The sequence below is a fragment of the Cupressus sempervirens genome, chromosome 7 (genome assembly GCF_028749045.1).
Source record: "Cupressus sempervirens isolate cs-2001-9-10 chromosome 7, ASM2874904v1, whole genome shotgun sequence".
Classification (NCBI taxonomy): domain Eukaryota; kingdom Viridiplantae; phylum Streptophyta; class Pinopsida; order Cupressales; family Cupressaceae; genus Cupressus; species Cupressus sempervirens.
The window spans coordinates 750,672,365-750,692,285 of NC_143124.1; positions in this window are offsets into that span (position 1 = coordinate 750,672,365).

Consider the following 19,921-nt stretch of genomic DNA (forward strand, 5'->3'; position numbering starts at 1 on the left):
GTTCCCCAAGTAAAAATCCTCCTAAAAATGCTATAATGACTTGCAAGAACTTTGATATAGCCAACTTATACCTATGTTTGCCTATTTATAGTGAGACCCAAATTATAGTTCCTCCTAAATATGCTTTTTATATTCTCATTATTATTCTTTGGTGTAGAGGGCATTGTACTATTTGGAGAAAGGAGGGGTGCGGGGGTGAACAATAGAATAGAGGGTTGAATAGAATCTTCAAATTGAAGGGGGTTTCCTAAAGAGGGGGTTTGTTTTGTACTTCCCCTATAGATAGTAGGGGCCGATTGACCCAGTCCCTTCTATCTATAGGGGAAGTATGCTTCAAAATGAGATGACATTGTTCTAGTCGATACTCCTTAGCTCATAGAATTGGAGGGGCATCTCAAATTTAGGAAAGGGTTGTGTATCTTGAGGCCCTACTATTCTAAAGGGACATTGAATAGCTACATGGAAATTATTACTCTTCTCTTTGCTGGTAATCATAATGTGAATGTACTCAAATAAGTTTCACAATATTGTTTGAGTGCACTCTTTGGTGATAATGATTGTGATTTTTTTCTCCTCTGGGCTGCCCCTATAGATTTTATGTAAAGAAAGTGTTAATACTAATAAGTTTCTAATGTGGAACTTCTTATCATAGGTAGTACAGAATGAGGCGAAAGGAACATAAGGGGGTGACAATTTATTTTGTGAAAGAAATGAGGCTGTCGGGCTACAATTTGCATAGTGCTCTTATTGGGCCCTACTATTCTATGGTGACCAGCTAAAATTATGAATAGTTTAATGAAAAGAGGCCCTACTATTCTATCGCTCTTCCTTTCTCACCGTATTATATTATTATTCACTTGAACTTTCCTACAATAATAGCCCACCCCCTCTATATAATTCCCCCATGATGTGTAATGATTTATTATTTGACCTGGCTAATTTAAATTTCACTTCCTTTCCTTCCCTACTCTTCTATTATTGGAAGACCTTACCTTTTATGGTTGCCCTAGTATTCTATTCTAAAGCAAGGGACAATCACATCTTTTTGAGTTTTCAATTTCTAGGATGAGGTGACCCTACCCTATATTCAAGTAGGCACTCAGTGGTCCCAACCTATATTTGGCTTTGATAATTTTAGTGAGGTAGATGCGAGGTGGCCCCTCAAATATTCAACTTTTGGCTCTATTCTATATTATTCTGAGATATGAGGCAGATGGATGATGAGTAGTTGATCTTTCTCTATCCTTGATTTCTCTTCTATCTTTGTTTCCATCCTCTATATGTAACATACCTAGCCTACTATAGCTCGAGGCACCCATATATTGAAAGGTGCCCTACTATCTATAGGAAATCACCCCTATTAGATTATTCTGAACTCTACATGTTATGTATAAAATCTATGAACCATAGCCCCTTGACATTTTCTAGTAGGCAGGGCCAAAAATCAATTTCCCATCACCTATCATTCTTGTTCATAGAATTGTAGGTGGTAACTCCCTTTGCATCTTTTAACCTCTAAACTCATACAAACAAAGTGAATACTATTCTTCTTGGGTCCTCCTCTTTGACTCTCAATGAACCTTTGCCTACCCATAGGCCCCATAGAATAGTAGGCCTATAGAATTGTAGGGTACCCTTTTTTGAGAGAATTCTCATTTAGTTGCCTACTATTTTAAGAATAAATAATCTACATCATCAATGTGTTATATTTTAGCCCACTCTCCTCTTTTGGGCCCTTGCCCTTGAGCCCCTATTAGTGAGAAAAAAAAGGAACCTAAAACTCAAACTAGTTTAAGGATATATCCGTGAAGGAGATTGAGAGAAAAAATTATTGATTCCAATATAGCTGTAGTCCCAAGTATGAAAGCATTCACAATAGAAGATCCTGAGTGGAGATCTCCATCTCCTAAGTCTCCCAATCCACCTCCTATTTCTCCTCATGCTATAGAAGCCCATGTTAAAGGTGTATCCCAAGGAAAGGAGGTGTAAGCCCAAGGAGAGAAGCCTACCAAAGAAAAGGATCATATCCAACAGATGGAGCAACTAGGGGGATTCAATTTTCCCTTTAAAGAAGAAGAAGAAGAAGAATATCTATATACCCTTGAAGAGTTGTTGAGAGGAGAAGATCCTCAAACACCCACAATCCTTATTTCTAACACCACCATATAGGAAATAAAAGGCATTATCCCTAGAGAATTCAAAAAGGATGCATGTGATGTGAATGTTGAGGATGATGAATCTTCAAATTATCCCAATGAGAATATGATACATCTAGGGGCAACTTCTTCCCATCTACAACATACCCTTTCAAACATTGGGCACACTATAAGGCTAGAACCTTCTTCTAATTTAGGCTCTATAAAACCTAGGTGGGTATACCTATAGATTCTTTGTAGGGTACTAGTTGTTCAAAAGCATACACTAAATCTAAACAAAGCAGATAAAACCCTTATTTCTCCTATACTCATGCAATTACAAAGATGTGTAGTAGCAAATTGAAAATTCTATGAAATCCACAAGCTGAGTGAGCGAAATTCTTTTCAGCTCTTCAACATGAAAGGGAAAATATTTTGATTAATGATGTTGACTATTAGCACAACCCAAGTATGCAAAAGAAAACACATGCAATCTCCTAGCTAATCAGTCCCTTATGGATTGGACATAAGCTAAGTCAAAACATACACATGGATACCTAACATATACTCATCTATTTAAGTATCTAATCTATTTATTCACCTTGTAAATAAACATCCATCCTCATAAAAACTCATATACTTATTGTGATATCATCCTGGTGAAACTTGCAACCCTATCAAGGTAAATAAGCATTTACTTGGCTCTTTGTTTAGATAGAAAGCCTATCTAGACGTACAACTTTAAGGGATTGCAAATGAGTTTAAAATCTTTGTTCTTAAACACAAAACATTGCAGAGAACAGAGGAAGGAGATGAGAATCATAATGAAACTAAGAAAATTAAACTTAGTATAAATCTCCTTGAAACTAGTACATCATGGTATATGCCAAAACTCAGAATATACACAAAAATGGACTGTATAATCTATTTTCTTATAAGAAATTACAACTAGTATTCATAACAAAGAGACATGCTAAAGAAAATGGTATCACGGTCATGAAAGAAATTTCAACCTAACTAGAGCCATCCTTGTGGTATCATAGCAGTGAAAAAATGTCCAAGAAACTAGAACCTTATGGTCTCATAGTAAAAATTGGAACCCTATGGTCTCACAGTAAAAATTGGAACCCTATGGCCTCACAATAAAAACTAGAACCCTAAAGAAAGAGAAGAGAAGAGAATATAAAGATTGGAAGCAATCCTAGATTAGATCAGATGTTGCCATTTATCCACTTGAAAAGCTTTCATTTGTTGATGCAAAACTTCTGTCTACCTTCTTTCTATAACTAAAAATAAGATCTTTTACTTGTTGCTGAAGAATGCTTGAAAATATCTTTAGAATGATGGAGAATGCAACTAAAAAGTATGCTAGATTTGATGTTAAAACAAGGGAAAAAACACCTTCCAAAATGACTTTAGAGGCAAAAGAAACTTCTCAAAAATATTTTCCTCTAAATGCAAAGCCAAAAAACTCCAATGTTTGCTCTCTAATTGAATTTGATGCTTCATCATGAAAATTTCTCATTCTATTGAGAACATCCCCATTTAAAAAATATCCTTGTAGCTCATACCATTGAAAACTTGTACATTTTTTGATTGCAATTTTGGGAGGCTTGTCTCCTCATGATTCCAATGGTATACTACACTATGTATTTCTAATAAAAATTGCCCCTCTGTGTGCATTTGAAAATTATGTCTCTAGGCCATGAAAAGACCATTTAAATGTTGAAAGTATTTAACATTTTAATAAAGTCTAAACTTTACATTTTATCCCAAATTTATCTAAAAAATTTCAAATCTTCAGAATATATGAAGGCTAGAGATATTTCAATGTTTGGTTTTATCACTTTACCTTGTTTCTCACCAATACCCAAGTGCCACTTGTCAGTTCTCCACATGGGATAAAAAATATCTCTCCTAAAAAATGTAGGATGGGATAACATGCAATGTTAACCTGCCATGAAAATGTAGAGTTGACCTACATGGAATAAATCTGATTTGCCCGCAATAAGATAAGCCATCGATGTAGATCTTTATTCTGAAATAGATGGCCTAGATGCTGCAAGAAATCTCCTCAATAGAAGAATAAAACACAATTGTAGATCCAATATCTCTTTATGTCAAATAGATGGCTGAGATGCACTTTAAAATTCTCCCAATAAGTGCCCAAATCCAATGGCCATTGCATACCTGCCAAAGACCCAAGAAATGATGCAAAAATATGAGCACCATTCAATTAATAGTAGCCTAGTGTAATACCCCAAAATTGGCACATTGCCATGCTAAACCAATTCTGGTCTATTTAATCAATCCTAGGTCCTATTTTACTAGGCAATTCTAATTCTGATACTTGCTACTTGACCTAAGTGTCAAATGTAAAAAACCCTAATCTACATTAACCACACTCTGTATTTAATTCCTAAGCATTGACTCAAATTAGCTACATTAAACCTACTAATTAAGTTTAATTTAATTATAAGTGTTCATACTTTAACTAAATTAAAATTACTTCTTTAGCTAATGTACAAAGGAATTGAATGTATTTAATTTAATAAGATAATATCCTCATTTTAATTATTGAGTTTAATTATTCAATCAATTAAGATTATGAATTTATGAGGTCATATTCTATTTTATTAAATTAAATATCTTCTCCAAAATCTTCTCTTCAGTTTAGAAATGGAAATTCTAAGTGAACTAGAACTCAAAATAGAATTAACTTAGTTAACTCTTTCTCACACTTAGAAGAGAATCAGTTAAGTCTCCATCAGACTCAGATTTGAATTAGTTAACTTCATCTGCACAAGAAATTTTTCATTTTAATTGAATCTTATTTTAGATCTTGACCATTCATTCTAGTTGATCTCAATCATCAATCAATTCTAGGATTCTATTTAAGGAGCCTTCAATTCCTCATTATAGAGGTTGGATTGATTTTGCATTGAACTTATGCTGAAATATCTATTTATTTACTCATATATTTGTAGCTTAAATCTCTTGCATTATAATATCATCTTAGTGTTAAAATGCATACATATAGTATAATTTGCTTTCCTTTATTCATAGATTAATTGCATCTAATCTAGTATAACATTGTATTCTCATATAGCTTAATCAAATACTTCATACTAGAGGTTTGGTTGCTAGCTCCTCATTCTGAGAGCAATATCATAATCCATCCAGTTAGGAGGAAATAGATTGATTTGCCAAATTATTTCAAATGAACAACTCAATGTTCATTCTAGGATAGTTTTGCATATAATGATCATGTTGAACTATGTAGAAAGATTGAGGCCCACATTTCTCACATATATTTGTAGCGCCCACCATGGGGCTGAGAAATCAAATTTATGTCATCATTTGTTCTATTTTTTTGCATTTTTTAGTACTCTATCACTGTCGTCCATATAGTATTCTAGATTCTCGTGCAAAAAATTTCATTATTGTGTAAAGAAACTAAGATTTCTCCCCTTTCAGTAGTGAAAAGCTGTATAAATGAAAAATTTCTCATATGGTATACACCATTTTCTTGTGCAAGCTAATGTAGGATTTTGCACAAAATTCTACATCAATAAATGCAAAATATAGTTTTTTGGATTCAGTTTTATCATCATGTTTCAACTAAGAGTGGCTTGTAAAGCATTTCATTTCTAATTATTGATTTTAAATAGCTTAATAGTGGTATGTAGGATGTTTTTTAAAGACACCTTATCACAAACATCTAAAAAAGTACTGATGGTTTGATTGTAGGACATTGTCAAAGAAATCATTTCAAACCAACATAAACATTGTGTTTTCTTTTATTGCTTTCTTACACATAGTCTAAATAGGGCTTGTGAACTTCATAGGGTGCAAGACAAGGGAATAGGGGAGTATGCTCTCTACTACTTGGAAGTGATGTCCAAGAGTAAATCAAAAACCTAGACACCTTTGAAAGATGGTACTTGAGGGAGACAAGAAAGTTAGTGGTTCTCCTATATGAGTCTTTTCTATGAAGGGATGATGATTTCCTTTTAGGAAATCAAAATTTTGAGAAAGGACAAGTTAGGATTGATGAGCTAACTCGGTGATGAATATGTCTTGTGTATTTTGGAAAGGTGATGAGGTAGAGGAGTATGCTCTTTCCTTTTGAGGGAAATCAAAAACTTGGACCCTTAGATTTGAATCACTAGTCTGAGTCCACCTTTTAGAGGGGCTATTGGAGTGATCCAACCTCTGAGAATGACCCAAGTGAGAACACTCCTTACACTGAAGATTCCAACTTACTATAATAGAGAAGCTTTGTTGAGAGAAAGACTCCAAAGCCATGTTAATTTTCTCTTCTTCATTCTTATATCACATATCAAGAAGAGGCTATATAAACTACACTAGCTGACATTGGCCCCAGTCTTGCTAGTTAAGTGTGTGCACTTACAGATGCTGGTGTGGGTTGCTGGTCTCAACATCACTAGTGAAGCCACTAGGTGTTAATATAAATGGAAGCCAAGTAAAAACCTCTTAGTTAGTTGCTACCCAATTCACCTCCAAAAGAGGGCATAATCATTTTTCAAGGAGGGGGAAGAATCTCTTCTATAGATACTCACAATAGGCATGTGCCTAGACACTATAAGGTGGTATATGCACTTGACCCCTACTACAAGGGTGTTCATTTAGTGTATATGTTATTGAGTCCTTGGAATACACCAAAAAAATGGGTGCCCTCTAGTGGGGTGACACAACTGTGTGAGGTGAATGCATGCACATAAGTCATGAGACAAAGGTTTTACTTCCTCTACTATTTTTGGTTTTAGGGATAAAGTTTGTCTTTTTCAATTCTTTAAACTTGTCCAAATCTATCAAACAAACTAAAGGTCAAGATTCCCCTGTTCCTCTGAGTTGCTTTTCCCTCAATTGGATTGTTTGTGACTATTGCTTGCTTCCTATGTTTGAGAACAACTACTTATTGGAATACCAAAATAATGTCATAAACTTGCAAACTATGTTGATGTTTGTCTGAAACTTTTCAACACAATTAAACATCTATCTAGAACTATTGAAAAAAGTAAAAATCACTTTAAATCCAATAAAAAACTATCAATCTCTCCAGATTCTCATGCCCAGTTCTATGAATTTTTGTGTGGGAAAACACCCTATCAACACTTTCTCACATGACTTTGTGCAAGTCCTCATTTGGCTTCCTGCGAATCTCCATGCGAGATTTTGCAAAACATTGTATTTTTATGCCAAAATTCTACCTTTTTAGTCAAACTATCAACTCCTCATGTGACTTTGTGCAAGTCCTCATGTGAAGAAATTGATTAAAAATTATTGTTTTGAATCTTTGCCTGGTTCTTTGTGTTTTCTTGCGTAGTTTCCTAAGAATCCTCATGTAGGATCTTGTCCTAAAAATTGTTAAACTAATATGTTAGAGCTATCTTTGCTCTCAATCTAATCTGCATCTACAACATTTTACCACTTTTCTATGTACAAGCAACGTCAAATAGTGACTTCTTGCTTACTTGAAAACTTGTGACCTACACATGAACTAGTATCCTCACTTGTTTATCTTATTCTATTTTTTTGTGTTCATCATACTTGGTATCATGATAGTCATAAAACTTGGCTATTCTAGCCATTACTTAGATGACTCATACCCAAGTATACAAAATTCTTATCTCACTTTGAGGCTACGTTCTAGCATGGTCCTTGTCTAGGCTTTTTCTTTTTGTCATTGTCTATGAATGTGGCAACAAGAAGTGGAAACATGTTTTATCCCCTTAGACTTAGATGAGGTAGAGCTAAAGGTCACAATTGTGGTAGTGGCCACTTCTTAGCTTATACACAGTCTATATCAAGAACATCTTGCGAGGAATCTTTACGATCTCCTTCACTAGTCATATCACCTCATGTTTAGAGAACATTTTCCATAAACTTACAACAAACTAGGAATCACTCTTATCAAGAGGATCCTAAAACTAGTAAAGGTCACACATCTCCAAAAAACATAACTGAATTCTTATTCAGATGACCTTTTCAACCAACATACACTGGATCTTATCACATTCCTCAAATGGCTGATCAAGACCAAGAAAATAGAAAACATGGTAGAGAACAAGATCAACAAAGGAATGAAAGACATAAAGACCCTTTTACTGATGAGAATGAGGAAAATGAGGTCATACTTCCCAAAGATGTCATAAGGATAAACATTTCTAGAAATTCATGGAAATCTTTCTTAATGAAGAGAAAGATAAATACTTTCTCAAACTTTCTCAAGAGGGAGCCAAGCTATCTCATCACTTTAATGTCAAAACAATCGTTACACCTAAAGAGGAAACTAAAATTTCTAAGTTACAAAAATAATTGAAAATCATGCAAGAATAGTTATCCCAATTGATGCGTGAAAAAGATAAGCCTACAAAAAAATACACCTTAGACACTCTTTGTCCATTTCCTTTTGACAAGAGTATAGACATGCCTCGTTTTCCAAGAGGAGTTGAGTTACCTAAGTATGATAAATACTTCAAAACTTCCAATCCCCAAGATCATTTGTGGGAATTTGGTGCCTTGTTTATGGAATTTATGCATGATTAGATATATCTAATGCATCTATTTCCATGAAGTCTATGTGGTCAAGCCATGGAATGGTTTTCACACTTTCCTATTGGTATCAAAATGTTTGATGAGATTGCTAACTTGTTTGTCCACCAATACACACATAACATACAAAACCCAGTTAACATACAGGACTTGTGTAACCTTAAATAGAAAGTTGGGGAACCTTCACATTCCTTTAGAGATGGAGACAAATTTACACCAAATATTCATGAAAGATTCCTAAAATGGAAAAACTTTATATCTTTATGGATAATCTTCTGCTTGATTTTGGGTATAGAGTTCAACTCCAAGGTCCACACAACTTTGAAGACATGGTCACATAAGCTATCTGCATGGAAGAATTCATGGTCAAAAAGGGTGAAATCACCCTTCAAAAGGAAACCAAACAAGGATCAACCTCTAATAAGGATAAATCTAAAAATGTGAAAAATAATTGAGAGGTTGTGCATGACGGAGTTGTTGACAACATTACTCGTAAACCTGCTAAAGCAACATTCAATCTTAAAAACAATCTCAAAGAATCCAAGAACATTGAGAAACCTTTTATTGACAACAAGATGCACAGAAAAAAACCTAAGAGCTCATCTTGGGTTACATGCCAAAAATAAGAATATACACCTCTTGGTGACCTTTGGATGTGGTCTACAAGACCTTGCTATAAAACAAGTTCATTTCTCCATTGGATAACTCTCATCCTTATGATCCACAACCATGACCTGCATGGTCAAACAAAACTACATTTTGCAAGTACCATCAAAACAAAAGTCACAAAACTAGCAATTTCATTAACCTCCATCATAAAGTTCAAGACTGAATTGACGATGGTGACATTGTTGTGGATGGACATACCAAGAACTTAGATCAAAAGGCTTTCAAGGAGCCATTCCCATCTTATGGAAAATGAAGAAAAATTGAAACAAAAACTTCATAACAAGGTCAACTATACATACTCTAATGACAACAATGTAATCAACATGGTTGAACCTATGTATTTTGAGTATTGCGATGTTATCACCATCAAGGGAAAACAAGATAACCCTAAACCTAAGACACCATTTATCTTAAGAATCCATACTTCTAATACATCTGAAAATGAACCATCACATTATTGTGCCAATGCTATTACATGTTCTTGTGCTAAGTTAATACTCAAAAGACCCACACCTTCTACTCTTGAGCTAGAAAAAAACAAAGACAAACCCCTTGCCAGTCCATTTTGCAAAGGCACAAAACTTGAAAAAACTTCTACAACTACTAGCTATAGTATCCTCAACCAATTACAATGAAAAAATTCTCAAATCATGATCTTTGAATTGATCAAAATCTTGCTTGCTCATAGGAAGGTTCTCAAAAAAGCCCTCATTGAGGAAAATGTACCTCAAGGTCTTGATCTTGATAGGTTCCAATCAATGGTAGATTATTTGACCTCCCCTCACTATATTTCCTTCTCTGAGGAGGACGATAATTCATTGAGTCATCCACACAATCAACTATTACACATTGAAGTCATGATACACTAGAGGCATGTTCACCATGTGCTCATTGACAATAGTGCTGGTCTAAACATTATCTCCACTACTTTTTTTTAGGAAATTGGGCTATTCTGAAGACTCCATCGATCCTCATCATAGGATAACTGTTAAGGCATATGACAAAGTTGAGCCCAAATCTTTATGTCTATTGTGTTGCCTCTCTAAGTTGGTCTTGTTGAAAGAGACGTCACTTGTCAAGTCCTTGATATCCTATTGGCATACAACATCCTACTAGGGAGACCATGGATACATGAAATGTGAGTTGTACCCTCAACTTACCATCAATGGGTAAAGTTCTCATTTCATGGCTTTGAAGTCACCATACCTACAAATACTAGATATAATTGTAACATGGTGAAATCTACTAAAATATTCTACTTGCTAAGAGGGAATCTATAGAATATTATAATGGTAGGCTGAAACAAACCGAGCAATCACTCAAGCTAAAAGAAACTGGAATGGGTGAATACCATAGAACTAGTTTTGTCTCTAACATCTCTTCCAGAGTCTCTCATCAATATGGGAGACCATCTAAAAGGAAGAGACCTTTTGCACTATCAGCTCAAACTAAATATGATGGTATGTTTGTCAAAGCTACTGTACCTCTCAAAGAGGAAGATGAAAATAGAGCCATTGCTTCTTGGATATACAAAGAGGAAACTCTAGTTGACTTCACATAAAAATCTTGCAACATTACTCTTAAAAAGTATGGTCCAGGTCTAAAACTCATGAAACACTTTGGCTACAAGGGGAATGGTCCTATTGGACATAACAAAAATGGTTTGGTTGATCCTATCAAAGTGATAGCTAGAAGGAATCAAGATACATTTTCTCTAGGCCTCAAGAAGATCCCCTTCCATCTAGGGATTAACAAATTTATACTAGAACCTGAGAGTTCATCTGAACATGAGTCACAAGTTGAGTCTGATGACCATGATGACACCACTGGTGATGAGGATCCTTTTCCTTATCCAATTCCTAATGATCTTGCTAAACTCTTCATAGAACCAGATGACTTTGTACCACATGTCACCATTATAGATAGTGATAGTGATTCTTCGAATGACACTACTGATTCTCCCCATATCCAACAAGAAAAAGGAGAGTGTAGTCATGCTTTAGTCATTGAGTACCATTGTAAAAATACAAATGATAAAGGAGAATTTATCCCTATCACTGTTGGGGAATTCTATAGCCTGTCTCCATGTAGTGTAGATTCTCGAGAGTATGAATTTGACTCTCTCTCAGATGCAACTAAAAAAAATACATAGATCAAGTTCATGCTTATGAAAATTAACTCAAATTAGGTGAATCATCTAGGGTTAGGTCAGATGAGTATCGTCCAACTAGTATCATCAAGTCTTTGATTAATGATATTAGTGCTCAAAGGTGTTCAAACATACTTGTGGATGAAGCCGCTCTAGGTCTCAAATTTCTTGTACAAGAATTTGATGATTATAACACCACATCTCTTTTACTCACCTATCTCAAGCTTATAGAATGGAATTCCAATGCATCTAGTGAAGTCCCTACATTCTAGAATGACTATGCTCTTTCCTACTACTTAAATGTTGTCAAACCTTTAACATCTTCCACTAGCAAATAAAGCATCAACATGATTGAAGTTGACATCAAATATCTCTGTCAAATAATCAAAAAGAAATGAAATAGAAGGTCCAATTAGTGGTAGTGTCAAAACCTAAAAATAGTAAAAATGAAAGACACATCCAAAGGTAAAAACCACTTCGAAGCACCTACAGATGAGATATTTGATGCACTTCCTAGTCATTTTTAAGAAAGATCATCAATGTTGATAGAGCCAACACACTTGATCAACTTGGGAATAGAGGAACATCCTCACATGATACATCTTGCACAACCACTATCTCTAGAAGAAAAAGAGGAATTCATTGCCTTCTTCCAAGAGAAAAAGATAAATTTTGCATGGACATACTTAGACATCCCAAGCTTGAATCTTGACCTCACAATGCACCATCTATCTATTATGCTAGAAGTTAAACTAGTCAAATAGAAACTTAGGAAAATGCATCCCCATGTTGCATTAATAGTCAAAGTTAAATTGGAAAAGCTTCTAAAAATTGGTTTCATTTGTGTTATTGATTACACTAAATGGATATCCAACATCGTCCTACTCTCCAAGCACAAAAAATCTTCAGAGTCTATATAGATTTTTCAGATCTAAACTTAGCATGTCTGAAGGATGATTTTCCACTCCCTAACATTGATATGATAGTGGACATGACAATAGGATATGAGATGTACTCACTCATGGATAGATTTTCTAGTTATAATTAGATCAAAATTGAAGATTAGGAAAAGACTACTTTCACTTGTGCATGGGGAATCTTCTATTGGAATGTGATTCCATTTGGTCTTAAAAATGATGGTACCACATATTAGAGGGTAGTTTCTACAATTTTTCATGACATGATGCATAAAACAATGGAAGGATATGCTGATGATACTCTGGTTAAGAGCAAAAAATTCAACACTCACCTTCAAGATTTGGGACCTATATTGGATTGTACAAAGAAATTTAGTCTGAGACTCAACCCCAAGAAATGTGCATTTGGTGTAACATTTGGGAAACTACTTGGTTACATTGTGTCTAAAAAATTAATTGAGGTTGATCTAGAGAAATTTCAAGCAATCATGGACATGCCTACACCCCATAGTATCATTCAGATGAGGGGCTTACAAGAAAGACTTCAATCCATTCGTAGATTCATCTCACAGCTAGCAGATAGATCACGACCTTTTACTATGAATCTACATAAAAGTGTGAAATATAATTAGAGTCAAGACTATGATTAGATCCTAACATAGATAAAGAAATACCTTGCTAATCCACTGATCCTAATATCTTCTATCTATGGGAAGCCTTTGATTTTGTACATCTCAATAAGAGAGTCATCTCTTGGTAACTTGCTAGCTCAAGAAGATAATGATACCAAAGAAAGAGCTATCTACTATTTGAGTTGCACACTGGTTTCTTATGACATGAATTATCATATCATTGAGAAATCTTGCTAAGTAGTCATCTTTGCTTCCCAAAAGTTAAGATACTACATGCTCACTCATACTACATGATTGGTTACTAAAATTGATCTACTAAAATACTTACTCAACAAGGTAGCTCTAATATGAAGGTTAGCTAAGTGGGTTATGATACTAAGTGAATTTGACATTTAGTATGTTGAATGAAAGGCTATCAAAGGAAAATTGATTGTTGATCAATTAGAAGAGGCACCAATGCAGAGTCTTCTTCTACTAAACATTGACTTTTCTAATGAATCAATTCTAATTCTTACACACCAAACTTGGGTGATGTTCTTTGACGGTTCCTTCAAACAATAGGGATCTAGTGCCAGGCTATTGTTTATAACACTATAGAAGTATTCATTGCCTAAGGCATACAAGATTCTATTTCCTTGTACAAACAACATTGTAGAAAATGAAGCTCTAATTAATGGCATGAAGATTGCAGTGGAATGGAGAGTGGATTAATTGAACATCTTTGGTGATTCATAGCTCATAATCAGCCAGGTCAATGATGTATATCAGACAAAGGATGAGAAATTGATCCCTTATAAATGCATGGTGGATGACTTGAAGAAATACTTTGCTCATATAACTTTCCAACAAGTTCCTCAAGCAAACAACAAAGCGGTTGATGCCATGGCCACTCTTTCTTCCTTATTACAAATTCTAGAGAATGATCTTTGACATGAGTTCTTAGTGGAAGTGTTACTCTACCTTGCCTATAACTCCCCTAAATCTTAGATGATCTATTCTATTGTAGGGTACTACTCATCTCTCTACCACCATATATACTATTACTTCCATGACCAAACAATTTTGGATAGTCTAACCCAAAATGAAAAATTTCACCTTATTCACAATGCTTCACAATATGTTATTATTGTTGACGACTTGTTTAGGAGAGGTCTCAATGGAACACTCCTTAGGTTTCTAGAACTCGATGAGGCCAAAAATAGATTAATTGATGTGCATGAGGGAATTTGAAAATCTCACTCTAACGGCTTGACACTAGCTTGTAAACTTATTAGAGTTGGTTACTATTGGTTGAATATGGAGTAAGAGGCAATCAAATTCACCAATTCCTGCAAACAATGCCAACTCTATGGGAATCTAATTCAAACTCTAGCCAGTGAGCTAATTCCATCTATTACACTATGACCATTCCAATAATAGGCCTTTGATCTTGTGGGTTTGATTCACTTATCCTCTTCAAATAGACACAAGTTCATCATTACAACTATAATCTACTTCACTAAATGGGTAGAGGCAGCCCCTCTCTCTATAGAAAATGGCAAAACTATAGCTCTTTTCATTATGAATTACATCATATGGAAATATGGTGTACCTTCCTCCATTATTGTTGACAATGGTGGAAAGTTCAAAAACAAGGATCTTAAGGAATTGTGCCAAAAGTTTAGAATCAAACAACATTAGTCTTCTATTTAATACCCCTAGGGTAATGGCCAAGTAGAGGAATCCAACAAGGTGATCCTTAAGATCTTGCATCACAAAGTTAACAAATCTAGAAGGGACTAGCACCTTTAGATTAATTTAGCTTTATAAGGGCCTCATTATTGATGATGACTATAGAATATCTAGGCTTCAAGAGCTAGAATTGTTAGATGAATGTTGATAAGTGGCATACAATGATCTATGAGCCTATCAACAATATATGTCTAGAAGCTACAATAAGAAAGTCAAGCCACATAATTTCTAGATGGGTGATCTTGTCCTAAGAGAAAACCCTAAGAATCAACAACGATAGGTATGAAAGGGGAAGTTTGAACCCAATTGGCTTGGTCCACATGTTGTTATTGTGGTGTTTGGATCTGGTGCTTACCAACTTTCTACAGTTGAGGGAGAGGTGCTCAAAGAGCCCATCAACACTCTCCATCTAAAGTGGTTCTATAGCTGATTTGATTTTAGAAGCTCTTTGTATATACTTAAATATCTTGAAAAAATCTAAAACTTGCAAAAAGTCCTAAAAAAAAAATCATTATCTTGGTGAAAACCTAGCAATAGGAACCTTGGTAATACAAAAAAATGGAAAAATACAAAAAATAAAAAAAGTACAAAAAAAATGAAAAGCAAAAGAAATGCCATTGATGAAAACCTGGTAAATAGGCATCATGGTAGCAAAGAAAGAATCTCTACCAAGGAGGTGAAAAATTGGTAAATAGGTGCCTCTTGTTCTAAATGATATATCTTATAGTGCATCTTCTGGCTCTTGTATAGTTTCTTTCCTACTTTAGTTTTCTACTTTCGCTCATGTATCCACGGATTGAATCTTGTCATAACTCAGGGGAAACACCCTACAGTGTCATAGGAATCTCTCATGTCACTCACCAATTGTTCTAACTACATTTTCCTACTGTCTCTTATGTCACTTTAGAGATTCCTTTCACGAAACATCTCTCATGTTAGTCACCAGCTGTTCTAACTATGTCTACCTACTGTTGCTTGTGTCACTTTAGAGGTTCTTTTCATGGAAAATCTCTCACATTAGTCACCGGTTATTCTAATTGTGTCTGCCTATTGTTGCTTGTGTCACTTTAGAGATTCCATTCATAGAACATCTCTCACATTAGTTACCAATTTTTCTAATTACATCTACCTACTATCGCTTGTGTCACTTTTGAGATTCCTCTCATGGAAGATCTCTCTTGCATCAGTCACCAATTATTCTAACTATGTCTATCTACTGTCTCTTAGTTTCTTACTAAGGTTCTTCTTATTAAAGATTCCTCTTTGACTTCAGTCACTAGTTGTTCTAAGTGCATCTGTCTACTATTGTTAGCCTACTGAAGAGATTTCTTTCATATATGTTTTGAACTTAACACTTGACATCAATCCTATAAAATAGAAAATGAATTTGAAATGATGAACTTGATTGCTATATGTTGAACTTTTCTTTGCTTGTTTAGTTTTTTACTTTATGATGTCTCTTTGAGAAACTCAATGATGCCACTTTCAACTAGAGAAGTGAGGACTGGGGACATGATCTTTTCTTTGCATTCTATTTGATGGTTTAGTTCCAATGATCTGGAACATCCATATAATAGGGGTGTCCACTATAAGAGCCTTCATCTTGTATTGGATGGCCGTGTGTACCTCAACTCCTTTTATATGCACATTTCATTTGGATTGGTTCTTTTCCTTGCTTGTTTGAGTGAATTCTCTATGCTATAGTAAATATTGATACTTGTCCTACTAAGTGAATGTATGTGTCACTACAAGTATACATAGCACACTTTTGTCTTAGGTTACAAATGCAAGGGTCATTGTGGACATAATACTTATTGATTACTTAGCATAAGAAGGATCTTTCATGTGTCTGGTGTGTTTGTACACAAAAAAATTCTATTCATCCTATAGTTTATGCTCTAATGCTTATGTCAACTTGCTACATCAAAAGGGACAAATGTTCTAGTCATTCTAGTTTCTTGTGCCTTGAATGCTTACATTTAATTCTGAAAAAACTAGAACATATGTCCTATTCATATTCCTATGATTACAATGTTAGTGGGAATTGCATGACATTTTGGATTTTGCTACATGCTCAATGATGATAATTTTTGAAGCTTGGTAACTAGACTTAGGTTTGCATCAGACTTAGGGTTGCATCTAGCATAGGGTTGCATTGCATAAGCACATGGTCTGATCACTAATCTACTTGCATCCTTTGTGATGAGAGATTGTTGGCTTCTTCAAAGTATCACATTTATTAATGGCTGCACAAACATTAAATCTTTTGGATTCACCCTCTTGATCTTCATGGGATACCTGTCACTATCAACAAAATGGAACACTGCATGGGATGTTAGTTCATTCACATTTTTCATTTCATACATAATTTCATGATTCATCTCATCTACAGTACATTTATACATCTATGCTATATTCATACATCACATCAACTTTATATTCATAATCATAGCATAAAAACATCTCATATACTAAAAACTAAAAAGAGAGAAAGATGACATATGAAAATGGTACTTGAATCAAAATATCTCATATATATATATATATATGTGTGTGTGTGTGTATATATATATGTATATATATATGTGTGTGTATATATATATATGTATATATATATACATATATACATATATATATATACATATATACATATACATATACATATACATATATATATATATATACATATATATATATACATATATATACATATACATATATATACATATATATATGTATATATATATGTATATATATATGTATATATATGTATATATGTATATATATATATGTATATATATATGTATATGTATATATATGTATATATATGTATGTATATATATATATGTAGTTAAAAGTGTACATTGATGCAACATTGAATGCTACTAGAGCACTGTTGATCTCAAAATGATACCAACACACTAATCAATACATAGCTAGATAAAAATTGGAACAAAATGAGCTAAGTCTCTCCTTCCCCCTCACCTCTCACTGTAAGTGGAGGAGGAGGAGGCATATGTAATCTTGTTGGAGGCTGTGCACCCCATGAATCTCATGCATACTATAAAAACTCAAGCACCCACTCCACCTCATCTGGGACTACCATGACATATGTTGCATAATAATAAGCCACTCTTGCTGACTACAACTAGATCTCATCTTACTGCTGCTCTAATCTTTGAGCCTCCCACTCCAACTACCATCATAAGCTTTGGATCATGTGATCCCACTCTACAATCCATCTTTCTCTCAAAATGAGCTATACGATCATCTCCCCCAACTGCTATTGTGCTATCTACACCCTATCTCTTGATCTCCTAAGGGCCACCTAGGTTTGTGCTAGGATATCTCTGCCCTATGGCCCAATAGGCTTATCCTACATCTCCTCATCAACCACCCCTACTCTACCTAATCAACTGGATGCTTTGCCTCTATGCATGGTCTTTGGGTGTCTCCTCTGATGGCTCGTAGGGTGCTCATCTCACCTTGAGGATGTCTTTGTCCTATACCACTACCACCAACATCTAGGTCTAGTCTCATCTACTAAGAAGGAATAGGTACCTGGTGTGTCCTCTACCTAACTCTCTCCTATTGTGGCTACTATAATGGTGCCTATGCTACTTGTACTGGTTGTATTAGTATGACCATCCCCATTGGATATATGAACCAAGGGAAGGGATGACTCATAAAGTGTGTTTGATAAGCTAGAGTCATCCCCCTATTTTCTACCACTAGTAAGTAATCCCACTAGATTTCCATTATGGTACACACATTGATCATCAACTTTCCTAGGTCTAATCTCACTAACCACCCTTGATCTACATCTATAGCTAGCTGATGTACAAGAAATACTCCTTTGATATATCCTATGGCCAACTATACTATTTCCACACTTGTGTCAGTGGGAACCTCTCAATGACCTACATAGAGTGACCTATCAGTGGTCAAGATGTGAAAATATATCCCATCTCTCGAGGTGAATCATCTCAGGCCTCTATCTCCCTCCACAATTTCCATACTACTACTACTAGGCCATCCAATCGACCTCTCCACTGCTCAGTCTTCCCTAGAATTGTCTAGGTCAATTGGCCTCAATATCTACATATATAGGGCTCCATGGGCTATCTCTTGTTGTGGTTCCATAATGCATGCCCCATTTCCTAGCAGAAATGGGGACCCCCTACTTTATTTTTGGACTTTTGGACTCCTAATCTAGGATTTGAGTCATTTTTAGGTTTAATCTAATGCCCTAGTTCACATCTAGGTCTAGACATGAAAACAAAGTTGACAAAAATTAGAAGATTGTGAGTGAGGAGTTTTTTTTCTCAAAAAAAGTGCACTAGCATACCTAAATAGGTGTGCTAATGCACCAAGATAGTGAAATAAGTGTTCTAAGTCACATCTGTGTAGCTCTGTAGTTGCGTAGACATAGACCTCTCAATACCAAGGTTACCTTAGGGGCCTATAAATCCCCCCCTCCCCCTCTCTATTCTTTCCCTTGTCTCTCTTTAAGCTCCTCCTTTGTCATATCTCTGTGTTGCAGCAAGTCCACCCCATCTTCACATCCTACATCAAGTCTCAATCACACTTGCACACATTGATAGGTGTGCCTTCCTTCACTTATAACCAGCATATTTGCCCAAAAAAATGCAAAACCTTGTAGGGTGTGTAGTAGCACACCTTAAAGCATAAAAAACCTTAAAAAATAAAACAAACTCAAAAGGGCAAAGAACTTGGTGTGCACTAGCACACCTAACTTGGTGTCCCAAAAATTTGAAAAAACACAACAAAGATAAGTTTGTTAAATGCAATCAAACTTGGTGTGCACTAGTGCACCTGATTTGGTGCACTAGTGCACACCTAAAACATTTTATGAAACATAAAAGGCTAATAACTCAAACCTAGATTGGGTGCACATTAGCGCACCTAACCTAGTGCACCATTTTTTTAATAATAGGGTTTTAAAAAAAAAAAGGTTTTCTCGTATTTTCTAGAGCATCTATTTTTTCTCAGTTTCTCCATATTAGTATTAGGGTTCAATTAATTCATTTTTCTCCAACCTTAGACTAATGGACATCTTTTTGTGCAGATATAATGGCATCTTCATCA